The sequence below is a fragment of the Ambystoma mexicanum genome, chromosome 6q (assembly GCF_040938575.1).
Source record: "Ambystoma mexicanum isolate Mex_15411 chromosome 6q, UKY_AmexF1_1, whole genome shotgun sequence".
Classification (NCBI taxonomy): domain Eukaryota; kingdom Metazoa; phylum Chordata; class Amphibia; order Caudata; family Ambystomatidae; genus Ambystoma; species Ambystoma mexicanum.
The window spans coordinates 987834425-987847138 of record NC_090937.1 but is presented as its reverse complement, the minus strand read 5'-3'; the positions used below and the strand labels follow the sequence as shown (position 1 = coordinate 987847138).

The window sequence follows — 12714 nt, the reverse complement described above, 5'->3', positions numbered from 1 at the left end:
AAAGTGGTGCCACTCTGGGTACCACAGGAGGTGTGGGAGGGGGTTTAGGCACCCTGGACTGAGTTACCTTGGTAACTCAAGTCGCACTCTTGTGTGATTGGCCCAAGTGGTGAGCCGGCCGGCTCACCACTTAGCATGTTTGATTGACAGCTAGGCTGAGTGAATGGGGATGTGCTGCATAAAAGCAGGGCTTTGAGGATTGGAACTTCAGAAGTCGCCACAGGACCTGAGAATCCGATGAGGGAGAAGCTGAGCCGACCTACCATGACAACACCACCGGTGGAGCCCTGCGGAACCGACTCACCACTTCCGACGACAGAGAAGATCTCCCGACTGGAGAGGCTTCTTCCCCTGACTGGTGGGCACAACCAATTTACCTTCTTCTCTTCGCATCCCAGGCCGTCTTGTGGTCGAATTGCCCGTGCCAAGCACCCTGGCAACAGGATAGCCACTTAACACTGGACCGCAAATAAAAGGACCGCTCCTTTTACCTGAGGACTCTGCGGCTGGTTTCTTCCCTGGCAGTGCAACGGACTCCTGTCTTCCTCCCCAACGAGATCCTCTCTTCCCCCGGATGAAGCACCGACTTGCATCCGCTGCCAGGAACAACTGCCCCCGCTGGAGTATTCTCACCACTTTAAGGTACCGTGTCCGCCAGGCCTCCCTTTCTAAAGATTGCTACAAGGTATTAATAATCCCTTAACCTTCTGGACTGGGTTGGCCGCCTTGACCTTCTAACGTGTCCCTTTCTTTTGGTCCAACTCTTTTTTGAACCTTTGCAAGACTCTTGTGCACTTCAACCGTGTGACCTTGGACACATTTCGTTCTGGACCTCTTAAAGTGGATCCGGCCTTCTGAACTCTAACTTCACGGTTTTACTTGCCTCCCTCTCTTGTTTTGTTCTTATGAAAAGGGTTGGGATCTGTTTCATATTATACTCTGCTTTTCTCTCCCTTTTAAAACGAATTATTAGAGTGCCATCTGCGTTAAGCGCTCACCGCTGTCTGAAAATAAGTGGGGCTTTACTTAAGACTTGTCTAAAATTCTTCTAAGGGAGTGTATATCTTTTAGTGACCGTGTTTTTGAATTGCTTACTATTAGTGCCTGTGTTTTTTTCTAGATGTGGTTTTTAATAAATAATTATCTCTCTTTTACACCAAGCTCTGGTCAGTGTTTACTTGTTCTACTGTGCTCTTCTGACCTAGTGTGAATACTCTGTATACTGCCTAACTCTTCTTGAGGGAAGTCTGACTGCTCAGCCACAGCTACCAAGTGAATCTGTGTGGTACAGACTGCTACCAAGTGGGTTTACTGCCAAACAACTGTAGTCTTAAATCTTTTGCAGTGGTCCCAGAGGGAACTGCACAGGTTTCTGCCTAACAGTCACCTTAAGCGACACTGGGTCAAACACTGCTCACCTGCTAACCATTCTTCTGACTTCTCTTACCACTCTCTTTATGACTCCTGCCTTAGCTTAGCCAAGCGTTCCTACTTCTCAAACCTTCTCCACTCCCAAGCTTCTCACCCTCGTTGAATCTTTCAGACACTAACTCGTCTTCTCTCTCCTCCCACTGACGACTAGTCACTTTCTTATTCCCTCCCCCCTCTGACTTTGCTGATTTCTTTTCCAAGATACTCTCTCTCTGCCAAAGCATTATGTGCTCCCCCTCTTACTCTCCTCCTGCCCCTCCTTGCACCGCCCCTTCCTCCCTCATGTCTGACTTCACCCTATCACTCATTCTGATGTCTCCCTCCTCCTGTCCAAAACTCATCCCACGGCGGCCCCGTGATCCCATCGCCATGAACCCCAAAATGTACCCTCTTCTAATTCCCTACCTCACCTCCTTCAACATCTGTCCCTCCTTGCATCTAACTTTCATCCCCTCTCTCTTCTACCATTCCTCTCTAAGCTTCTTGAACACCTTGTATGCACTTAACTCTCAGCCTTTGTCTCCAACCTCTCTATCCCCGCCCTACTCAATCTGGGTTCCGTCCAAAACATTCCACTGAATCAGCTCTTAGTTCCGTTCTCAACTCCCTCCTCACTGCACGCTACTCTAAGCAATCCGCTATTCTCATTCTTCTTGACCTCTCCGCTGCCTTTGACACTGTCGATCACCCCTTACTTCTCAATACTCTTTCCTCTTTCGGTCTCAAAGGCTCTGTTCTCAACTGGTTCTCCTCTTACCTCTCTAATCGTTCTTTTACCGTCTCCTCGGGTGGCTGTTTCTCCCCTACTCACTCCCTTGACTTTGTGGTTCTCCAAGGATTTGTGCTTGGCCCTTTCCTCTTCTCACTATATACCTCTCTTCTTGCCCCCATTATCTTTTCCTTTTATATCTCTCACCATTTCTATGCTGCCAATACCCAACTTTACCTCTCCTTCTCTTCCTTCATTCCTGATATCCACCTCAAACTCTCCTCTTGTTTACAGCTATTAAAAACTGGATGTCTTCCCACTTTCTCTCCCTTAACACTGATAAGAATGAAGTCTTATTCTTTCCTGCCTCCTTCCTCTCCCTCCTTCTATCCTCTTTCCCCCTACCAACCTTCCCTTCTCCTCCTCTGCCAGTAACCTCGACTCCAAACTCTCATTTACTCTCCACATTTCTCTTACCTCCCGAGCCTGTCGCTGTCACCTCTTCAATGTTCGCAAAATCCGATCTTCCTTCACCTTCCACGCTACCAAACTCAAATCCCTTATCTTTTCCAGTCTATTCAAATGTTCTGTTCCCCTCTTTGGCCCCCCTGCATCTTATCTTGCTCCCCTCAAATCCCTCTACACTCTTCAATCCGTACTCTTTGCTTTCTCTCCCATCTAGATTCCATCTCCTCTTTGCTCTCTTCTCTTTGCTGGCTTCCCTTTCATTCCCAACTTAAATTCAACTTTCTCTGCCTCGTTTTTAAATCTCTTGATGACCTTGCCCCTCCCTACCTTTCCTCCCTCCTCTCTTCCTATACTCGCTCTCGCCCTCGGCGTTCTGCCTACCTCTTTCTCCTCTCTGTTCCTCCTCCACCCTGTGCCCCTTCCCGATCTTTTCTGCTCCTCGCCCCTCTTCATTGGTACTCTCTACCTCTCCATATCCACTCCATTTCCTCTTACCCCTCCTTCTGCTCCTCCTTAAAATCTCATCTTCTTCATCCTCCTTCCTGACCGCTCCTTTCATTCCCTTCTTACTTTTCCTCCTTTTCTATTATTCCTTGTCCTCAGTTAATAGTTGAGCATACTGTTCTTCATTGTTTGATTCTAGTTTGATATTCATGCTTCTACTGTAATCTTGTTGTGGTAATGTAAAGCGCTTTGGCGTAAAGCACTATATACAATTTTATAAATACAAATAAATACATATTTTGGTGACTACACCCCGACCTGTGTTCAATGGTAAAATCAAACCCCTGTAGGCTGATTGACCATCTTAACAATTTAGGATTTTCCCCCTTCATCTGCATTAACCATCTCAATGGTTGGTGGTCAGTCGGAATCACAAAAGTAGATCCATACAAGTATGGTCTAAACTTCTTCAGTGACCACACAATAGCAAAACATTCTCTTTTAATGGTTGCCCACCTTGTTTCTGGTTCCTTCAGCTTTCTGCTGATGAAGCAGATGGGGTGCGGTGCCCTACCTTTCTCATCCAGCTGACTCAGAACTGCACCTATACCTGTATTGGAAGCATCTGTTTGCACAATGAAGGTATGGCTGTAATCAGGAACTCTTAAGACTGGAGCTTGACAAAGGGCTTTCTTAATTCCTTCAAATGCCTTGTTGCACTCCTCATTCCATCTGAACTTTTTAGGAAATTTGTGTGAGGAGACCACATTCAAGGGAGAAGCTTTGGACCCATAGTTCTCAATGAAGTTCCTATAGTAACCAGTGAGACCTAAGAAGGCTCTCACTTGGGTTTGAGTAGTATGGGTGGCCCATTCTTTTACAGCTTGTACTTTGCTAGGCAATGGCCTTATTTCACCTCCTCCTACCTCATGTCCAAGGTATACCACTTTGCTTTGACCAATTTGACATTAACTTGCCTTTATGGTCAGATTGGCCTGCTGAACAGCCTGCAAAACATATCCTAAGTGGTCAACGCGTTCTTTCCAAGTAGGACTGAACACTGCAATGTCATGCAAGTATGCGATGCAGAAGTCCTCCCATTCAGAACTTGATTAACCATCCTTTGGAATGTTGCAGGTGCATTCTTTAATCTAAAAAGGTATTACCTTAAACTGGCAGAGGCCTGCTGGGGTTGAAAATGCATTCTCCTTGGCATGGTCTGTCAGGGCTATTTGCCAATAGCATGACGTTAGGTCAAATGTACTGAGGTACTTGGCCAAACCAAGTTTGTCCACCAGATCATCTGTCCTAGGTAAAGGATGGGCATCAGCCTTAGTGACTGCATTTAGAGCTCTATAGTCCACACAGAATCTGAACTCCTTGGATCCTGCCTTTGGCGCAAGTACAAGTGGACTAGACCATGGACTGGTAGAGGGTTCAATTACCCCGCGATCAAGCATCTTGTTGACCTCCACCTTTATGCAGGTTCTGACATTATCTGACATCCTGTAACCTCTGCCTTTAACAGGTAAACAGTCACCAGTGGGAATATCATGCTGGCCCCAAGGGGTCAAGCCTGGTGATAGTGAGAACAGGTTTTTCCAGTGTCATATTAGAAGAGAGATTAACTCCTATTTTCTCATCTAATGGTTGTCCCCTCAGGAGATCAGGTAGAGGTTCGCTCTCTTCCTCCTCTTGACCTGAAGCTAGAAGCAAAGCTTCCACTTCTGGTCTGGTGACATAAGCTTTTAGACGGTTGGTGTGAAAGACCCTGGGGGCCTCTTTAGGATTGCCTAAATCCACCAGACAGTTGACTTATCCAAGTTTTTCCACAACCTTGAAGGGTCCTATCCATTTGTCCTGTAAGGCCCTCTGTCTTGTAGGAACCATAACTAAAACTTGCTGGTCTTGAGTAAACTCAACCATGTTGGCCTTCTGGTCATGCCAATGCTTCACCAGAGCCTGACCTGCTTTTAAGTTATCAGATGCTTCTGTCATCATGTGTGTCATTCTCTTCTGGAGACCTAACACAAAGTCAGTGACTCTCACTGGCTGTTACGCTCACCTGGTCTCCGCAGAGGCGTTGGGGCACGGCTACATCCATCCCAGGGGTGAAACCTCTCTTGGTTTCACTCGTCTGTTAGTCTATTCGTAATTGTATTGGTAAAGTTTGCTCTTAATTTTGGGTCTGTTCAGTGTGTAATGTCTCTTTCTCTGCTCTTTCCTCATGCAGGTGATGTTGCAGTTCCGGCAGCCTCTGCAGAGGTAGAAGCAGTACCGGAGACAAGGAGGAGAGAAGCTATGATAGTTCGGTAACTGGTAAGTAACCTCTGGACGTGCCCGTGGGTTTTACTTGCAGGGCGACCCATGATTGCGTGTTGGTAGCTGTTCTTACCTCGTCTTGTCTTCTTTTCAGGAATGCGGCTTCGTGGGGATGAAGACCACGGTTGCTGCGGCGTCGGGATCAAGCGCTGCGGGTTGCCAGGAAGATGGTCTGCTGCCGGGTGGATGAGCGCTGGAGTCCAGGTAAGCAAGCAGCTGTAGCATAGGATTCAACGAGGTAAGTCTATTGCTGGTCCAGGCGGCGGTGCGCGTCTTGTTGCACGGAGGTGCAATGTAACGCGAAGCACCGGCCTGAAGGATGGAGCAGCTTATATAGCTGACCTTCAGAAGCCACGCCCACCAGATTCAGCCTGCCTGCCACACCTTGCCACTCCCCGAGACAGCACGTGAAGACCAAGCCTAGGGAGCCACAGCACAGTAAAGTGCACGTTCAGGAATATAGGCTTTCAGCACCTGGAAAGTTTCTTGTGAAATTAAAGCACTCCTGCACTGAAGTAAATTGTTCCTGCTAAATTCTTTATATGAGCCAAAGGCGCCAGGACTGAGTCCAGCCAGGGCCCCTGTGTCTATGAGTCCCAAAGGGACGAGTGAGACAAGTGGCCCATTGCCCCTATCACTAGATGGTGTGGTGTGTGTGTCCTGGGGCCTGTGGCCATGACACTGGCTTGGGAGAAGGAGCACTCTCAAACCCCTCCTTAATTAGGGCCAATGGACCTAAACCTGGATGACCATAGAGAAGCTCAAAGGGACTAAGTCCCTCCAGCGGGACTTCTCTATAAGCAAATAGAAGGCATGGCAGTAAAGGGTCCCACTTTCTTCTAAGGGGGTCCTCTAAAGCACCTATCACGCTCTTCATAGTATGGTTAAACCTCTCTACCAATCCATTTGTCTGTGGGTGGTAGGCAGTTGAGAACTTGTAAGTTACTCCACAGTTTCTCCACATGGTTTGCATGTAGTGGAACAAAGTTTGATCCCCTGTCAGAGATGACCTCCTTAGGAAAACCTACCCTGATAAAAATACCAAGTAGGGCCTTAGCAACAGCCTGAGCTGTAACAGTCCTCATTAGGTATAGCTTCAGGATACCTAGTAGCATGGCGTTGCCTGAAGAGGTTGGAGGGTCTAAGGGACCAACAATGTTGATTCCTACCCTCTCAAAGGGACTCCCACCACTGGGAGGGGCACCAAAAGGTGCCACATTCTTGGCTCCACTCTTGCCAGAGATCTGACAAGTGTGACAGCTCCTACATAATTTATCTACATCAGGCCCAAACTTAGGCCAGTAGAAATATAGAGAAAGCCTTTCCTTGGTCGTTTTAAAGCTCAATTGACCAGCCAAAGGAATCTAGTGGGCTAACTGTAGGAACTGCTGTCTTGTCTCTAGAGTTAGTACTAGTCTTCTGTAGTCCCCTGGGATAGACTCAGTTGGTTCACTGTAGAAGAGGCCATCTTCCCAGTATAACTTAAGCTTCCCTGGCTCTTGCCCGTCCAGCTGGGAAGCTGCCTGTTGGCGAAGACCTTCAAGAGTAGGACACTCCCTTTGGCCTCTGCTGAAGTGTGCCCTACAGGGGCCACCTTCTGCCAGTAAAGACTGCAGCTCAGGGTGGTCTTTAGGATCCAAATCTCCAACAAGGGTGTGGTCTTCTTCCAGCTCTGAATCTTCAGCGGCTGATCCAACCTTACCCTGTTGTTCCTCACACTCAGCCTCAGCTGGTGGAGAAGTCACAGGTGTGACTTTCGACAATCCTCTCGGGGATATCCTTCTTGGTAGTACAGGAGTGCTTTATGGCTTTTTCCTTGAGGCTTTGGGTTTCTTCCCCTTTGCCTCATTCTTCTTTGAAATAGCAGTTAGTAATTCATGTGGGCTAGGGGTTATAGATTCCTCTGTAACATCCTCTGGAGATCCATCTAAGGTACTCTCCCTGGCCCTGCTTGTCTGCTCCTGTTTCCTTTTGCTGGGAGGCCTGGGGGTGCTTGATACAACACCAAGAGTTTTTAAGTCATTCCCCAACATTACTCTTCCAGGCACCTCACTTTGCACACCAACAGGTATCTTGACAGTCATGTTGCTGCACTGGATGAGAGCTGGTAGTCTAGGAAGCTTTTGGGCAGGGCCTCCAGCAATCTTAGTGAGGCTTTTGGATGCGTTAGCAACATCTTCAGCCTTGAAAAAAGATTCATCCACTACAGTAATGCTGGCCCCATGTTCTCTAATGGCAGGGGTCTCCTGACCATTTACAAGTACACTGTCCTTGTAATATTCTTTGGTGTTATCTGGAATTGAATTAGAGACATCTAAATTCTGCTGTTCCCACATACCCAGCGACACTAAAGAAACACTGGCAGAGACTCCAATGGGGCCTTCAGCCAGTACTTCACACGTACTTCTTCGTCTGGGGAGAAGGCTAAGGAGACAGTGTGGACCCCTGAAGGTTTACCCTTGCATCTGGGATCCCCTTTCACATGGTCAGTAGACCCACAAGCATAACATTTTCCAAATGTTTTGACAAATGGGGGTCTCTGCTGACCTCCCTCTGGTTTGGCACCAGAGGTTTCCATAGCCTAATTTGGTTTCCCTTGTGGCTTACCCTTCTTATGTTTGGTGCCCTCTTTTGGATTGGAACTACTAGAATTATATTTGCCATCTTTCTTGTGCTGCTTCCCATCGTCCTGCTTCTGAGTTGCCCCAGAATCCTTGTGAGTGGCCCTGTTGGCAACCCACAAGTCAGCAGTCTTTGCTAACTTCTTTGGATCAATGTCCTTAGAGTCAGCCAAGTACTGTCTCAGCTCAGGAGAGCAGGCATAAAGAAATAATTTCTCATTCCTTCAAAGGTGTTAACGCTGACACACCCAGGTAGCCCAAGGGGTACCATCATGCTTTTTGAGGGTCCTAAACCTCTTAAAGTACTGTGAAGGAGTTTTCCCAAATCTAGCTATCAAAGCTAGCTTCACATTTTTATAATCCAATCTTTCAAGTTCCCCCACCTCCATTACAGCATCAGTTGCAACCTGGGGAAGCCTAGACAAAAGCCAAGGAATCAACGGATTCCCTGTGAAACCCTGGATCCCATAGTTGTATTCAAAAGCAGCCAACCAATCTAAAATATGAAGTCTCGCCTTATACATACTCCCAGCTTCTTTAGGCATGCAAGGCCTCTTAGGACTGGAAGACCTAGAATACTCTGGGGTAGAACCATTTTCAAGAGACAATTTCTTCATTTCAAGAGCATGATTCGTTTCCATTTCTCTGAGTCTGAGTGCTTGATGTTTACTGTCAGTTTGCATTTGGATTCATTTGAACTCTAACTCAAGTCTCATTTTTTCAGGAGGGACAAATTCTGGACTCAGTACTGGACCTGGTAGGGCCCTTGTGGTTATAGCCTGAGGACCTGAAGCAAGTAGAGATGCAGTGGGGCTCACATCACGAGACTCCTCTGACTCTTCTAACTAATCAATAACATTAGAGTTGGACTCTGAATCATTATCATCCTCATCAACATTATCCACATTTGCTGAGGGGGTAGGGCTTATAGCGCTACCTCCCAGTCTTTGATGATTCAACAATTTCTCAATCAATTCATTTTTCTTGCCTTTAACAGAGAGAGACCTGACTTTACACATATCTTTCAATTGATCTACTGTTAGAATGATCTGGGCTTCCTGTTTGAAGTTACCCATATTTGGCATTATAAAACAATTGCTTTTCTAGTGGTGTTTAGCCTTGTGAAGGTTACTTGAAAAAAAGTAAGAGCGGCACTCTCAATGTAACAACTATACTTTATCCTCACCGCTTGCCACCAGTGTTAGGCAGAATTGCATGCAGTACCCTCTGAGACCACCACACACAATTAGGACATCAGTTGTAAGCCGAACCAACCTTTGGTATCAATCTGTACCATACAGTTTTTGGTAGCGATCTGAGCAGCCAGGCTTATCTCAAGAGTGAATGTGAGCAGTACAAGTCATTACACAGAGGACTTGCAATCACAGAGGTTCAAGTAGACACTTATACTCAAGGTTTCTTGGTAAAACACTTATTAATTTACTACACAATCATTTAGAAAACATTTCACTAGAAGGAGGCAAATTAAGATTATATACCAATACACTTCAATACAAAACTCTTAAGATTGTGAGACAGTTTGAGCTCCCCTGAAATAGGAGCCAAATGGCAGTTCAGTTACTTAGAAGTGAGCAAAAAGGCATAAGGTACGTAGAATAGATCACATATACTTGTTAGACTGTGCAAATAGTTTCAGTTCACCAGAAGAGTTCAATTCAAGTCAATAGGCCTAGGCCAAAGTCAATGGGCTAGTGTTCTGGATAGGAATGAGCCGTTCTGGTATCAAACGGTAAAGTTTGCAAAAGTTCTCAGAAGTACTTTAGGCGAACAAGAATCATATGTTGGGTCACAAGCTTATCAGGCCTGCAAGTTGGGAAAGTTTCACAAACTTTCCCTGCGAGAGTGGCGTTCTCTCAATCGGGTTGGCACAGTACCTTAGTATGAAGAAACAAATGCAGCTGAAGTCGTTGGTTCCTGGCAGTTCCTGCAGATCTCACTGTTCCCGAGCCTCAGTCGTGGGGACAAGAGGGAGGACATCGGGGGACTCCTGAACTGCACGGGATTGTTGGAAAACGCAAACAACATGGAGTCACTTCAGTTCCAGTAGCTGCAGATTCAAGCACACAAGCTGGTGTCCCTCTCCCTGGTTAATCCTAACCAGCCTTGAGAATGGTATCCAGGTGGCTTAGAAGTCGATTGGTCCCACCAACTCAAAAGGGAGAAGTTGTCCTTGAAGGGACTTCTCTGTCGAGATGAACTTGGCAATTCGGACCTACGGCAGGGCTTCACCGAGCAAACCAACGCTCCAGGAGTTGCAGCAGCCGTCCTCTATTAGCTCTTCTTCAGTTCTTTCGTTGCAGTGGTCAACTCTGCTTTCCAGTCCAAGAGACTTGCCTTTTAAACAGTTCTCCCCCTTTCATTCCAGCCTAGCTGTCACTCACCCAGCAGGGTGGCTGTCCTTGCCAGACAGTCAGCCAGCCATTCACACCAGAGTGCATTTGGGTCTCCTAGGAGACTAAGCACAGGGAGTTTCGGGCACCTTCCTCACTTCCTGCCCACCCCAGACACTCAGACACCAGAGGCGGTCTTCAATCCTGAAACCTGCCAAAAGGCACACGGACAAAGGGACCAAACCTGGTTTGGCGCGCAGAGACAAACTCTAGAAGGACCTTTCCAAAAAGAAACAGAGAAAAAAGAAGACTGGGACCCGTTTAAACAAAGGGGTTTAAGGCGGCATCTTGAAAAACATGGCTCCCGTGATTTTTAGCTACCGGTGTTCACGGTCAGGAAGAATCATGGTAGTTAGTTGTAAAACCACTGCCACCAGCCTTTTCAATAGGAAAGGGTAGCATTTGACTGCTACATGAGTGTTTAGACACAGGGGATACTATGTAACCCCTCTAGCACTCCATTGTAAGATGGTGTGTGTTGGATCTAGGAATTTGGAAAGACTAGTAAAGTCAATTTCACTTTATATTCTCTGGGAAAGTAGTTTATCCCGGAGAAGGTATTTAAACCTTTGGGAAGTCTAAAAGACATCCCTGTGTCACTGCACTGAGGGTGCTGTGTAAAACACATGAAAAGATGATGCCTATGGAGTTATCTAAAACTCCATAATCAAAGAACACAAATGTAAAACACAGATCAAAATACATGAAAGAGTGGGGAAAAAGGCACTCACTCTTTCCAGGTAAAAAAATAAAGTCCTTGAAATCCAGCAAAGTTGCTGGGGGTCTCTAAATCGAAGGGAATTGGCATATTTATGAGAATTCTCCCTAACAGTTTCAGGTTGGGTGGGTAACCGACATCACCTCAGACCCCTGGCGCCTTTCGTGGGCCTCCCCGCCTGGCAGCGCGACGTGGTTGGGGCGCACCGAGGGCAGTCCACCACAGTCAACTGTCGCATAGGGAGCCCTGTCTCACCCCCGCCCCCGCAAAGGGGCTGGGACGGTTGCCAGAGAAAGGCGCAGCGGCGGTCAATCTCCCTCGGCCCGTGAACACACCAAAACGGCTGTTAGGGGGCTGTAACACTCTCTGCCAGAGCGGAGAGCCACCTGCCCTCTGGGGGCATCCCAGCCAACACGGAGCCGGTCGCAGTGCACCACCACAGAGGAAATGTGGCCTGTGGGTGCGCCCGGGTGGCAGTCCACAAGGGCATCCGCCATCTCAGGCGACCGACCTGCCCGCTGTGTTCAATCCTGTGGGTGGACTGCACGGACCCCACCCGTTTACCTCTCAACGGTGTCACGCCCTCTTGAACTCTCTTCAAAGTCCTTTTCAACTTGCCCTTACGATACTTGGCCATCGGTCTCGTGCCCGTATTTAGCCTTAGATGGGAGTTTACCACCCACTTTGGGCTGCATTCTCATGCAACCCGACTCCAAGAAGACCTGATCCCGGCATACACCATCCGCAGATTGACACTCGATTAGAAGGACTTGAGCCCCCTGAGTGACGCCGGGGAGTTGGTCTTCTATACGCCACATTTCCCATGCCTACTGCTGAACGGGGATTCTGCGCTGGGATCTTCCCTCTTTACTCGCCATTACTGAGGGAATCCTAGTTAGTTTATTTTCCTCCGCTTAGTGATATGCTTAAATTCAGCGGGTTGCCACCTCTGATCTGGGGCTGTAGTCGAGGGGAGCACAAACCTCAGAGCGGCCAGCCTCGGGCCCGTACTTTGCCCCAGCCCTGTGGCTCCGGCATGGCCGAGTGTGCCCTGCCCGATCTGCAGCTGAAGCCCACATGGTCGTGAGGCCCGCGCTCCAGGGCCATCCCACGCAGGCAGCCATGGGACACCACAGACAGCCACACGTGGCACGGCCAGGTTCCCCAAGGTAGGGTGAAGGTGCACCAGGCTTTTTTAAGGGCTGCTTCCGCTACCACCACCAGGGCGTGCCAGGCACCCAGCCCTCCAGAAACCCGCACGAGGTGGGGAAACTGGGGAGGCCGGGACGTGCCGGCAATGAGCCTGCGCGCCAGGTCCAGGGATCCTGCAACGGTGCGGATCGGGGTCTGACCTTAGGGGGACTAAGGGAATGCGGTCCCTGCGACAGCCACAGCCGTGCCCCTGGGAGGGAACCCTGGGGCGATTGATGTTCAAGCGACCCTCAGACAGGCATAGCCCAGGGAGGAAGCCGGGGCCACAAGGTGTATTCGATGTGTCGATGATCAGTGTGTCCTGCAATTGATACTAATTCTCGCAGCTAGCTGCGTTCTTCACCAACGCACGAGCCGAGTGATCCACCGCCAAGAGTC

At 48.3% G+C, this 12714-nt stretch overlaps 1 non-coding gene across 1 annotated transcript; it reads right to left on the bottom strand.

The window, feature by feature from the left end:
* Nucleotides 1–12560: 12560 nt before the first annotated feature.
* Nucleotides 12561–12714, bottom strand: LOC138517659 (5.8S ribosomal RNA). Its single transcript, XR_011282767.1, has one exon. It is a non-coding gene; the product is annotated as a 5.8S ribosomal RNA (ribosomal RNA).